The sequence below is a fragment of the Akebia trifoliata genome, chromosome 5, assembly GCF_017979445.1.
Source record: "Akebia trifoliata isolate Shusen 1 chromosome 5, ASM1797944v1, whole genome shotgun sequence".
Lineage (NCBI taxonomy): Eukaryota > Viridiplantae > Streptophyta > Magnoliopsida > Ranunculales > Lardizabalaceae > Akebia > Akebia trifoliata.
The window spans coordinates 10,855,549-10,869,756 of NC_141379.1; the positions used below are offsets into that span (position 1 = coordinate 10,855,549).

Here is a 14,208-nt window from a genome sequence, read left to right on the forward strand (position 1 = left end):
TTTTCGTTTGTTGTACAGTTTCTAATTCTTCTAATTCCTCATCCTTGCTCTTAGTAAACATTACACTATTCAATATCGTGTCTTGTCATCTATAAATTGTATAAAGTATTTACTTTATACTCTTCTTTGTATGTATTTTTGAATCACAAAGGATCATTCTGTGCTAGTTTTAAATGCTTTAGTGCTCTTTCAATATTTTTGAATAGTCATTTAGTAAATGCTTTGGAGCTTTATTGTTCTTTGACTACTTTTGAATAGTCATTTAGTAAACTTAGATTGAACGTAAATCTCACTTTGAGGCTTGAGGTGTGGTGAGCCTCAAAGTGAGATTCATTAAAATGTCCAAAGGCACAAGGAAGAAGCAAGAAAGTGATTGAGGCAGTATGCCTTAACTTAAAGCGCAAATAAGGCATTAATTTATTATTATTATTTATATACATATTGTCAATCTATTCTTCTATTATTTAAATTTTTTTTTTTAAATATATATACATATTGTCAATCTTTCTGGCTCTTGAAGTGTGGTCTTGGCCATCTCACCAACCCTTGGGGTTTGATGCTGAATTGATTTGATGTGTAAATACTGTTTTTTTAGTATTTAGTATTATGTAGAGGAATTTTTCTTTGAATAACAACATTGAGTTACATTTTTTGCAAAATAATTATTTATTTCAGAAAATTTCAAATATAAATATTATTTCTTGTTGAAATATAATTTAATAATATTTTACTACTTTGCATGGGTTTGAAATTGAAATTTGGAAATATGTAGTGACTACTTCTGTTTCTTATATTTTTTTTCAATATTAAATGTTGTATGAGTTTTAAAAATCACATGCATGTGAGGCTTATCCCTTATGTCTAGAGGCTTACATCTCATGGAATTGGCCAGCAGGACGCCTCCTCCTCACCTCATTTCTTACCATATGCACCTATGCTTTTCTAAACTTAAAACAACTTGTCTTGGGCATGGGATCCAATTGACTTTTGACTCATGTAAGGCATTAATATATATAGGTGTGTGTGTGTGTGTGTGTGTGTGTGTGTGTGATGACGGGTTCCAAACCTATAGGCCTGACTAGTAAGGGCGAGGCAACTGACCTCTTCGAGCACCATATCTCGTCCAAATCCCCTGGGTGCATATAATACCTCACAAATCACATATTAAGTAAATATAGATAAATCTTTGTGAGTGGTCAATGAGGTGATTTGAACTCAAGACCTCTCCCTTTTGGAGGAATGCCTTGTCCACTGTGCCTAACGCTCGTTGGTTAAAAGCATTAATATTCTTGGTTCTAGTCCTTTGGGCACCTTCAAGTGTGAGAGTATTATGTTGATTAAGTTAGGTTTTTTTTTTTTTTTTCCCCATTTAACTCTCCACACCCACAACCTCTACAATATTTAAAGAATCTAAATAATTTTTTTGTTCTTCTTTTTGAAGACTCCTACGAGGGTATCATGCCAAGAAAACATTTTTGGGGGGAAAGAATCCTTTGTAGCCTCATTTTCCTATAGCACCCTGTAGCTCTTCTTCTGCAGCACACAAAACATTATTTACAGAAAAAAAAAAATTTAGCAGTTCAAATATGTTGTACTTGTGTGTTTAGATCAGATTTGATATATAAAAATAAAAAAAATCTTTTTTCAAGATGATCGAGGACTTTGAAAATGGACGGTGACTAAACCTCTAATTGTCAAACACTTTTAAACAGTATATTATAAAATTGTGGTTGACATGGCACTCTGTTAACCGTGTAGAAGCACTATAGGAAAAATGGAGCTACAAGGATCTGTTCCCCATTTTTTCAACATATAAAACATTGAAATGTTATGATCTCTCAATCTTTGTCCTTATCTCCTCCTTAAATTGATAATTATTATTCTCAGTTTACTGGGGTCTATCTTAGGAAACACTAGTCTGAATTGTTTTGGTGTTTTGCATAAAAGTAGATTCATAACTATGTAAAAATCTCATTTTCTAGACAAGTTGTGGTTCTTAATTACAATATAGGGAGGGGATTAGATGTCTCCAATTCTAGTTGATCCACTAATTTGTCTCAAATATAGAAATTAATCCTCAATTCAGAATGGTCCCTTAGGACAGTCCAGAAATGAGTAATCAAATCAAATGATGTCTATGGGGTCTACCTAGTGTCACAAGTGCACATCAACACATAATGGGTCTTGAAGAAACCACGCCTAGAGAAATCCAAGAAAACCAGCTAGAAGCAATGGACCATCAAATTAAAACACTAGAATGTCCAAAACAATATAAAGAAAAAGGAGGTAAATATTGGAGAATGGAGAATGGAGAAGTACTGAAGGACCAAAGGGAGGATGGTGGTGGGTACGGTTGGTATGGCTTAAGCTGCTCATAACGGTTTCCAATGCAAGTCAGACTAGGCAGTCAAGCCTCTCTTTCTCTCCTGACCCCACAGTTTTCACTATTTCTGCTGCTCCCAACAAGAAAAAGAAATCACACAAATATTGTCTCCTCAGATTCCTCTTCTCTCAATTTCAAATGTGTCTCTATTTACATCTCTCTGCAGTCTGTCACTATTGTCTCTCCATATCTCTCTAATCTTTGTATTTATGGAGTAAATATGTCTACTTTGTTTCCTAATATAGTTTGGTGGGTCTGCTCATCTTCCCTTTTGTCAGGATTCTCTTGCAGTCCCTCAGTAGTACTACTGATAAAAAGGAATAGAAGCAAAGAATAAATTAGAGCCCCCACACATCTACAAAAGAGAAAGTAAAGAGAATCTCAAATCTCTCTCTAGTCTCCACACCCATCTTTAAGGACTTATTACTTAGTTTGATTTGCTTTCTCAGATGAAGACAATCATGTCTAAGACCCCTCATGACTCTTCCTTCTCATTCTCAAGAAGAAACTTTCCTTGGAGGAATAAGGGTGGTGAAGATGAAGAACAAGAACAAGAAGTTCTAACCTCCTTCACCTCCTCACACAAAAACTGTGAGGAGGAGGAGGAGGAGGAAGAAGAGGAGAAGAAAGGAGAGGTTAAGAACTCGGCACCAATTTCATCATCATCATCAGTGGTGCCGCCGACTTCAAAAAAGAAATTGTCACAACCTATTGTGACAGTTTCCCGACTTCGGTCAATTCTTGCCAATTTTGGTAAGAATCGATCGAAATCGGGTCTTGGTGCCCGTGTGATCGGTACCCTTTATGGGTATCGGCGCGGGCACGTACATTTTGCATTTCAAGAGGATACAAAATCGTATCCGGCATTTTTAATTGAACTTGCCACACCAACAAGTGGATTGGTTCGAGAAATGGCGTCGGGGTTAGTTCGAATTGCATTGGAATGTGATAAGAATGTGGAGAAGAAAGGAGTGAAATTGCTTGAAGAGCCTCTTTGGAGGACTTATTGTAATGGAAAAAAATATGGGTTTGCTATGAGGAGAGAATGTGGGCCTGAATCTTCAAAGGTGTTGAAAGCAGTTGAACCTATTTCGATGGGTGCGGGAGTGTTGCCGGGGAATGGAGTCGGGTCCGAAAGCGAACTCATGTATATGAGAGCTAAATTCGAACGAGTTGTTGGGTCTAGAGATTCCGAGGCGTTCTATATGATGAATCCTGATGGTACTGGTGGTCCTGAACTTAGTATTTATTTGCTTAGAGTATAAGATTCACTATTATTATGTAGTTCTTGGTTAAGAGTTGTGTAACAATGTTTGCAGCTCTTGAACCCCATGGAAGAGGAGGTTTATCTCAATCTTTATTTTTCTTTTTCTTTTTTTTTTCTTTTGGGAAAGGGTTTGGTATTTATTGTGCTTTTGTAATTCTAAGTTGGTTGGTGTATGGTAAATGCATTATAGCATGATCATTAAGTAGTGAGGTGTTGGGTATATCTATGTATAAAACATTAGCAATGCAAACATGACTCTCTTTTTAATTTTTGGAATATTTTGATCTTAAATGGGATTCCCATATTACCCTTGTTGAATTGACAAAGATGCATTTGAATTTTAGTGTTTTTTTTTTTTTCTTTCATGTATGAAACATAGTTTTAAAACACATTAAATTGGGTTAAAACTTGACTCGATTTTTTTTCAAGGTGACTCGACACCAGCTTGGTCCAATCAACTCTCTGAGTTGACTTATAAAATTTGTGTTAACTCAGCTATGCATATGATTTTGCAGGAGAAGAAAATAAATATTTTTATTTATTTTAAATATAAAACACTATTTTTAGATATTCATATATTTTTATTTGATTCATCTAAGTTGATTCATGAGTTGTCAACATGGGCCCCATAGGCATTAAAGTCAAGTTTTAAATCTAAGGTTTCTAGGACTGTCGAAAGATTGGATCAAACCCAAAATCTGATCCATTCTGATCTGATTATTTTGGATACGGATTGAGGATTTGAATTATGATAAGATTCCAATTTGTAGAGGGTGGATTTATAATGGGGGCACTTGCAATCACAAATTTTTTTTTAAAAAGTACAAGGAATTTTGTATTATTGCTATTGACAATAGTGGTGTACAAAAAAAAAAAAGATTCGCCACTATTGCCCTCACAAACAAATTTAGTTGTCTCCACTTTGACAAAATCTTGACTCTGCCCTCACCAATCTTATAGATTATCATATCATTTTCTAAATCAAACATGCCTTACTTGAATAGGAACTTGATCTAATAAAATGTGAGAAAGTATGTACATTACATTATATATGAATTATTACACCCTCAATTTCATATATATATATATATATATATAATAAAAAAAAAACTGATAATTACATAAAAAATAATGATAAAATCCTTTTTTCAAGAAATATTTGAATTATTACACCCCCAATTTCTTAAATTATTTAAGAACTACTATTGGCTCCCCAAAATTTTTAGAGAGCTACTATTGGCACTTTATGGTTTAATCATTCCACCCTAATTTCTTAAATTATTTATCACACCCCAATAAAAATTAAAACACATTCTTCAAGCATTACAAAGGTTTGACTCAAATTATATTCTCAACATTATAACGCTGGTTCAAACAATTTTAGTAGTTATTTACAATTATGATTAAGCTTACATAAAAGCTTAAACTAAAAAAATAGATCAAATCTAACTAATAATGAGATAGTTTCTTTTGGGGTGCAAAAACTTTATTTATAAAACTACTATTGATATAATTTAAAATTAATTAGTCAATCAAAAATTTATATAAAAAAATAGATTGATTTAGATAATTTTAAATTTGTTGATAAAAATAATTAATTTTTAATAATTTTAATTTTAATTTTATAAATAAAACTATGATTTTGTTTGATTTTTCATATGTTAGCAAATCATTTCTAGGAGGGGGGAGGGGGGGAAATGATTTGCGATTAATGAAAGAAAGTTGAGGGTGTTGTTAAATTGTTTTTCTATACAAATTTAAAGTTTTTTAGGCATTGTTTTTCAATGCAAATTTAGAGTTTTTTAAGCGACAAACACTGAAAAATTACAATTTTTCACAAAACTTCAATTTCCCCCTTATTTTCTATGCAATCAAACATGCCCTAATTAATATTGTGATATGATAAAACACGATGGGAACTAAATCCAATTTTATGTTTACAGGATTCCAATCTGATCCTTGTATAATTGGTCCGAATACGATCCGGATCCGGATCCAGATCGGATCAATTTGTAGCCCTAATCTCAAGTAAAGCAAAATACATCTATCAAAAAAGTAAATTACAAACCCTGGTAAAATGACCCACATGAAACGATGTTAGCTCCTTTTATTATGGGTCCATCTTGGTCAAAGATCAAATGTGAAATGTGAAATGTGAATGGACAGTAAGGATTTTTTTTTTTTTTAAAAGGAATTATCAAAGCACTATGCTTTTGACCCAACGCAGTCCTTAATCGCACCTTTTGATATTCATGTTTGAAATTCACTGGTGATCATTGTAAACAGTGTGAAAAGGTCGCTAAATCCATGAAAGTTTGGGCCCATCTAAAGGTATAGCAGATGCTTTATTAGGTCATGAAATAGCGTAGATCCAATCTAGTACTTCACGCCCATTCTGTATTTTATTAATTTGGATCGAAAGTGGATTCATACTTGGTACCAATAATGTTATTCATACTTGGTACCAATAATGTTTTTTCAAACAAATCAAACTTTTTATTAAAAAATTAATTCTTAGAAAATTAACATCTAGAGTCTTTATCTTTGGTTAAGATTAAAATGGAATAGAAACTATAAATGAACCGTAAAGATGTGAAACCCAAAGGCGTGGCTCAATGGATATTTCGGATCCAAGTAGCGGTGAGAGTTCGGAGGTTGTGTTTGATACCCAGTATGAGAAATATTTCCTCGGGACCACCTGGGAGGGCGTTCCTTCACTTACCTAGTGCGTGTGATGTGTGGGTGTTGCACGTGCTTGAGGGAGGGACCCATATGCCTTGGCTTATTTGACCCCCTTAATCGAACATAAGATCAGACACCCCCGTTATCAAAAAAAAACTACATTCTCTTTATATTATAAATTTTGCTAAAGTAAGGAATGTACTTCTAACCATTTCAAAGATTAATATTTAATTAAACTATTATGGGATCCTTAAAATGACTATTCAAAATTGAATGAAAAAGTGGCAATGATAGAAAGCTGAGTAGGGTTTTAGACTAAATATATACTCATATACTAGGTGGGATATATCGACCCATTAGTATAATTATTAGTAATCATGTTTGGACTTTGCAATTATTTGAAAAGTTAGTTTGATTAAACTGATAATAAAGTTTTGGGAAAATTTTGAGAAATTTTTTGGAGTATGAATGACTCAAGAATCCATGATTTATTTGTTCATTGCTTAATCACCAAATTTTTTTGCATGGACACCTTCTCCACAATTTTATCTAAATTTTTGTTAAAATTCTACAAATTTTCTAAACAGAATATATGAATATTTGATATCTTTTTATTCATAATAATCACAAACTGCCCATTACTTTTATTTTTTTCCTTTGGATTGTAAAAAATAACTTTCTTTTTAAACAAAATAAATTCAAAGTTTATAGAATTTTGTCCTTTACAACCATGGCAACATACATGTTTTGGATGTCCTAAGGTGATGCGGTCAAAAAACTTTTCTTACTAACTTAGTAAAGAAAATATTTTTCAATAATAATAATATATTATTTATATTATTATTTTTGGCTAAGCAAAGTGTATTTCATTATCACATGAGATATAATAACTTTACTTGGTAAGATCTTAAATCTCTTATTAAGAAAAGTATATTTTCTTTCCCAATCTAAAGCTTAACCATTTATTAATTTAAAAATATCTTAAAACACCCTTTATATATTTTATAGAATTTGATATATATAAAAAATGTATTATGAAAAAGTTGTTGTAAATTCTAGAAAAAATTGAGTAATTTAAAAAATTCTTAAATAATTGTTGATGTATTTAAAATTACATGTTAATGACAAAATAATTAAACGTGTCTAAACGGGTTAGGCGGGTTGACACCCAGAACCTAAATCCAACTCATTTAGTAATCGTGTTAGACAAGTTGATACTATTATAATCCAAACCCTCTAATTTTGTGTCATATTCGCGGGTCGTGTTGAGATTGCCACCCCCAACCATCACTTACAAGGGAGGTAAGTGAAATTATCAAAAGGTTAAGTGGTTGATGTGAGATTATGCCAAATCATATGGGGTCAAAATATAATGTGCCCATTTTCTTTTTATAGAATACCATATTTTGGCTAGGGGTGCAACTTGGTAGGTTCAAACCGAGAATTGAACCTAATTGATAACTTTGGGTTGATTTGGTTCAGTTTGGAAGAAGTTGTGCTTTGATTCTAGGTTGAGAAATGGTGAACCGATCAATTTGGGTTAGTCCTCATTCAAGGCTTGTATAGAACCAACCCAAACTGAGAACCCCCTTAGTGACACACAACTTTTTAGGAGTAGGACAAAGATAAATAATTATTCTTGATGGATTGATTAATGATTTTTTTTATGAATAAACTTTTGACTTATTATTTGAAATTTCATGTTCAATATTTATTTATTCATAAAAACTATGTTCCTTCCAAGGAGGCTAATAAGATATTGGCAACCCATAGAAGCAAACCAAATCGACCTTAGTTCGATTTATTACGATACTTTGAAAATTTTGGTTCTTATTTTGTTGAACCAACTTAATGTCGGTTCAATTCCAATTTGACCCTAAATCAAATCAAGTAGCACCCATAATTTTTTTGTGATTTTTGCTCACATTGCCGATAGCAAATTTGCTCCCAACACACAGCGGTTTGATATGTGGTTAAAAAAACAAAATAAAAAACAGATAAAATTTCACTCTCCTATCCACAATGAGAAAGAAAATTGATTGCATTATCTCGTGGCATTCAAAAACATGATTTGATCGCACAAGGTTCTAGAAGATGAAATTCTATATAATTTTTTTTCAAAAAAGTAATTATATTTCACAGTTGAATTTTATTTTTAAATTTAGGTGCTTTGGTAGTTGTCCATTTTCAACACCTTCGATCAGGTTTAAAATTTTCTTTTAATATGAATTTCTTTATGAAATTTAGAAGGCTACACGGTGTTAGATGGCTCATGTGTGTACCCATGGGGGCTCAAATGACCTTTTTTTAAAGAAATCTTAAAATTACAAATTGCGTTGGAGACATGTTAGGCAAGAGAGAAATTTTCTCAATATTCATTTTGACTTTTGGGCTACATGTCACACGGCTGTGGTCTATGAGCAAATATTCATAAGACGCTGAGTAAAAAATCACTCCTAATTTTGGCAACACCAAAATTTCTAACGAGCACACCATTTGTATTTTGTAGTAAAAAAAAAAAGAGGAACAATGACCTTAAATACCTATTTTCTCTTCTCAAAATTAGTAATTTTTAACTCACATAGATGATGATGGAGATGAGTAAGGTTATCATCATCATCAAACTAGTTTGATCTATGTATGTTAGATTTATTAAAAATATAAATAATTTTAAATAATTAAAATATTATTTTAAAATTTGACTTTCATCGAATTGATTCAACTAAAAAATTAACAAGTCTACTTAAATGAGTAAAATAAAATTATATTAAATTTATAAATAGATTTTAATAAATAAAAATATTTATTTTTTATTTTCACAAAAATATTAATAATCAAATAAATTGGTCAAGTTTTTTATTTGACTTGGTATTTATTTTTAGATTAAACAACTTTGTAAAATTGTTAAAAGGGTATTTCAGATATTTTTCTTAAAAAAAATCTTCAAAATACTCTTAATAGGTGAATGTTTTATTAAGAGAGTTGTTATTGTCACACCAATTTTTACTAATGCCACACTAACTATGTTTAATTTTTTAGTATTTTATAAAAGAATTGGTGTGGGTTAAAAGTTGGTTCGGCAATAGTAGCTCTCTTTACTAAAGAGGGGCTTAAATGGTTTGGTAGTCTTTTTTAGGGTATTAATTGGTACATATTCTCATCATTGTCTCTAAAAAAAGAAAAAAAAAAAAAAAAAAAAAAAAAACTATTATTAGCACCCCATCTTTTACTTATTACACAACAATTTCTTAAATTATTTATCCCAACCCAATTAAAATTAAAAGACATCAGTTCAAACATTACAAAGGTATGGCTTAAATTATTATCTCAATATTTTAACACTCATTCAAATAATTTCAATAGTTGTTTACAATTATGACTAAACTAATATAAAATCTTAAAATCTAAGAGAGAGTAAAGATATTTTTCAAAAATATGTAAAATATTTCAATTTCATTATTTTCATTCCCAAAGCATGTTTTTTCAATGAATTCGTCACTTTTATAATCAACGTATTCATTGATAAATTATCAGCAAGATCAATGATATAACAAAATCACATGTATTTTATCAATGAATTCATTGATTATTAAGAGGATGAACACATTAGGAAAACATATTTTGGGAATTAAAATAAACAGTGCACCGGACTTGGAATTTCGTCATAAATCAATACACGAAAGGGAGATTAACCTATTTCTTTATTTTAAGTTTGGAGTGTGATGAGTAAAACATGAGATGCCAATAGCGTCATTCCTAATAAAATAACGATCAGCTAGTGTAGTTTTTATTAAAGATCTTTTTCCACGGAATACATAATACAGATCCCCATAAATATATGGAGTTGCGTATCCCGAGAAATACATTTTATGATTTAGCACTGGCTACGTCAGAGGACGTATGGGAGGAAGGTGAGAGGGGGAGCGTCCGTAACCATTTTATTCTTTTGTAAAACTTCGGGGGTAATTTCGGCATAATGAAAAGAGTCAGACTAGCCTTAGTCGTTTATACGCATCTCGATGTATTTTAACGGTGGATGAGGCTTAAATAAGAATAAGACTTTATTCCTCACTATAACAGTAAGGAAAGGGGTTTCTCTAATGAAAGAAGGGTAGTAGTTACTACATCCAAGTTAGATGACGTGTGATGGCAACTCTTTGTCTCTCTCCGTCTGCCACTGTCTTTCCCTTGTTTTGAGGCTTTAAACCATTGTTTTTTCTCTAATAATGCATAAATAGAAAGAAAAGCAGAGACGTATTTCAGAGGTTGTTGGTTACAGCTGGGACAAGCAAATCCGTTGGGAACTTCACGATCACTTTCACGTTACTCGAGGTTCTCATCCAACTCATCATTTTCAAACATTCAAAGTTGCTCCAGTACAAAAAGTTACCCAACTGCTTTATTTATTTATTTTTTTATTTTTTAATATATACGGCACAATCGTTAATAAATATCATTAAAGTCTACTCAAACCTCCGTTAAAGTGTTTTCATGGACATAACTTATGATTCGTTGATCTTCTCCTTGTTTTAAAACTTGTCCCAGTCTGAGTCAACTCGGAGCAGTCAAAGGGAATCTATGAATCTCCACGAGTTTCATGTATCCCGCTAGAATAATGCTCGTGACCCATTTTATTTAGAGCGGTGTACTCTACTAAAACCTACAAGAACATCAACTGTCTATACCAATATACGATGTCTACAAAGCATGTTTTGCTCATAGGTTAAGCACATTGTTATGCCTATAATGAGTGAATTTTTGCTCACAATCCATCATATGTTTGACATGTGGTGCAAACACCCTAAGTAATAAAAGAGAAAATTTCTCTCTTACCCACATTGGAAAAAGTGAACTTTCATATCGAATCACTCTGTGGCATTAAAAACATGATTTGATGTCAAGTGAAAAAAAGATTATTTTTCACCATTCCGTTTTAGTTTTAAATTTGAGTGCTCAGTAACCATCCATCCTCAACACCTTTGATCAAGCTTGAAAAAATTAATTTTTTTTTTTAATATGGGTTTTTTTTTTTAATGAAATCTAGAAGGCTTTGGTGTTAGATTGACAATGTGATAATCCATGTGGGCCCAACAATCCATTTTAAGGTTTGAAATCTTAAAATTAAAATTGAGTCGTGTTAGAATGACCTCAAGATTATACCTCATCGCATATCTTGACTTGAAAGTGTGTAAGAATCATAAATGCTTTTTACTCGTATCTCGATGAAAACATCTATGGTTTCTATACATTTTCACGTTAGTATGTTTGATATGAGGTATAAGTCACTTTAGCATTATTCATTAAAATTTGTAAGCAGAGGATGTGTGGGTAGGAGATAAATCTTCTCTGTTATTGCTTACGTCATTTGTGCCATATGTCAAACGATTGTTGGGCTATGATTAAAAACTCCCTCTACCTATAATGTAGAAAATTGCTTGGTTAAAAGTCTGATGTGTTTCAGAGAAACACCAACCCACGTTTTTAAAATTCTTCTCTGAAGATGCTCTTCAAACCAATTTGAACTCCAATCGATCTGCCTTTTTTTAATCAATATTTATTCTCTAAACATAGGATCAAAAGAAAATAATTGAATATAAGTAGGGGATAAAAATTATATTGAAAACATATTTTCTGAAAAAAATAGAAAATAAAAATGACATTTTTGTGAAAAAGTTTGGACAAAATGATATTTAAGATGTGCACTAAGTTTTCCCAATATCTCTAAATTTAGAGTTGTAAACAATGATTTAGGGGGACCACTAGAGATTTAGGGCATGTTCGTTTGAGCTTCAGGAGTCAGTTTTTTTTACTTTTAAGCCAAAAAAGTTAGATGAATGATGTTCGTTTGGGCTTTTTTAGCTCCCACGAATTTCAACAATAACCCAAAAGTAACCTAACAAAAGTGGTCCAAGAGAGACTTCTCTATTTCGCTTTTACACAAAGCCAATTATCGAACATGATTATGTGTAATTATCGAAATACCCCTCATCTTTATTTTAATTTTCAATGAAAATGTTAACCTAAAACCCTCTTTCGTTTTATCGATTTTCAGCACAGAAGCTCATCACTCTCATTGTAGCCATGGTTTTTGCTCGACTTGCCGCCATGATTCCTTAATGTATTGTAGCTTCCCAATTCATCAACTCCCCCTCAGCGAAATCTCTTTATAACTCTTCTCTATAATCTCTTCTTCTTTCCCAAAATTAAAAATCTTAGAATATCTTCTAGGTTTTAAGAATCATCATCAACTCTTCTTCCTCTACTTCTATTGAAGAATCGATTGTAAGAGACAATTGATAAGGGTTCGAATAAATTAAGAATTGATTAATTATGTAGAGCTCATGTTCAATCGAGTACCCAATCTTGTATTTCTTCTCGTTTGCGTTAATGGTCTAGTTCTTGATAAGTTAAAATCCTTTTAATTTCTTTTAGGAACTTTTGAATTTTAATGGTCTCTACTTATGTATTCTCGATTGATTTTGGAAATATAAGTTGAAATACAACCCGATTCATTTGAACTTGATAGGCGTTTGATCGAAGGCTTCGAGAGCTCCCCCTAGGATTTTGTTCTTCCTTTATTTACTGTTCGTTCAAGTTGGTGAGAAGATCCTCAGCTCAATACGATCTGCTAGATCTCACGTCCTTCTATTTCGAAAAAACGACCAGAGGTTCCTCTCTCTCTCTCAAGTTGAAGCATGAAACACAAAATTGTCACAACTTCAGTGGTTCCAACGTAACTCTATTATAAGTTCTAACAGAAAGATAAAAAATGAGTTTTGCCCTAATTAGCACTTGATTCTATTTTTTTCGATTTTCTGACTACTTTTTAATTCTAATTTTTTTAATCTTTCAAATGAATTTGAGTTACAGAAAAGGTCTAAGGCATCAAAAATAGGTCTGAGGAAAATGGAATTTTCGAGTTGTCTTGCCTTTTGTTAGATTTGATTTTTGAAAGATCGATTATTTGGGGATTTTGAACTTTCTAGGTGATGGATTTAGTTGATTTGCTTGATTTATCTGTTAATAGATAATAGGATTTTGAACTTTCTAGGTCTCGACCCTTTTTACTAATTTTATTTTATTTTATTTTTTGAGGTTGGATTCGACTACAATTGGGTTTAAACTCACCATTGCTGATTTATTTTTTGAAGTTGGGTTTGATTTTAATTGGTTTTAAACTCATCATTGCTGTTTTTTTTTAAAGTTCGGTTCGACTATAATTGAGTTTAAAAAGGGTGTAGTTCTTACAATCGAGAAGCATATCACTTCATTGTTGGATTGTTTCTCTATTTTTTTTGTTTTTTTGTTTTATTTGTTTAAAATCACCTCACATGTGGAATTTATATAGATAAATACAAATTTATATAGTTATTTGCTTTATGAATTTATGGACTAAATTTCTTGGCATTTTTAGAAATAATTTGTTTTAAAATTTTTTTTTACTTGCTAGGATTTATTGATTATTCTGTATTTGTTATTTTTTTAAATGAATATTCAAGTTGTCAGATACCGAGATAAAAAGTACAAGAACCAAAAGAAATAGAGTAAAAAAATTAATTTTGGAAGATGGACACCCTATCTTTATAAGATTTGGGTTGATATCTGCGTTGAATTGGTTAAGAAGGGAAAAAATCCATTATTTTATTGAATGTATTGGGGTATTCATCTCTAATCAAACAATTCTAGATAACGACGATGTTTAGTTACACTTAGAAGCAATATAAGAATCATTATGATAAAATAAAAGGTTTTTGAACTAGATGGATTAAATTAAAATCATGTAATGGTGTAGGTTACGATGTTGTTAACAATAATGTATTGGTGAGGGATGAATGTTGAAACTCTTAGTTGGAGATAATTTTTTATTAGATTACCA

At 31.6% G+C, this 14,208-nt stretch overlaps 1 pseudogene; it reads left to right on the top strand.

Annotated features, from left to right (window-relative positions):
* Window positions 1-2,337: 2,337 nt before the first annotated feature.
* LOC147401463 (protein MIZU-KUSSEI 1 pseudogene) lies at window positions 2,338-3,928 on the top strand (annotated as a pseudogene).
* Window positions 3,929-14,208: the final 10,280 nt, after the last annotated feature.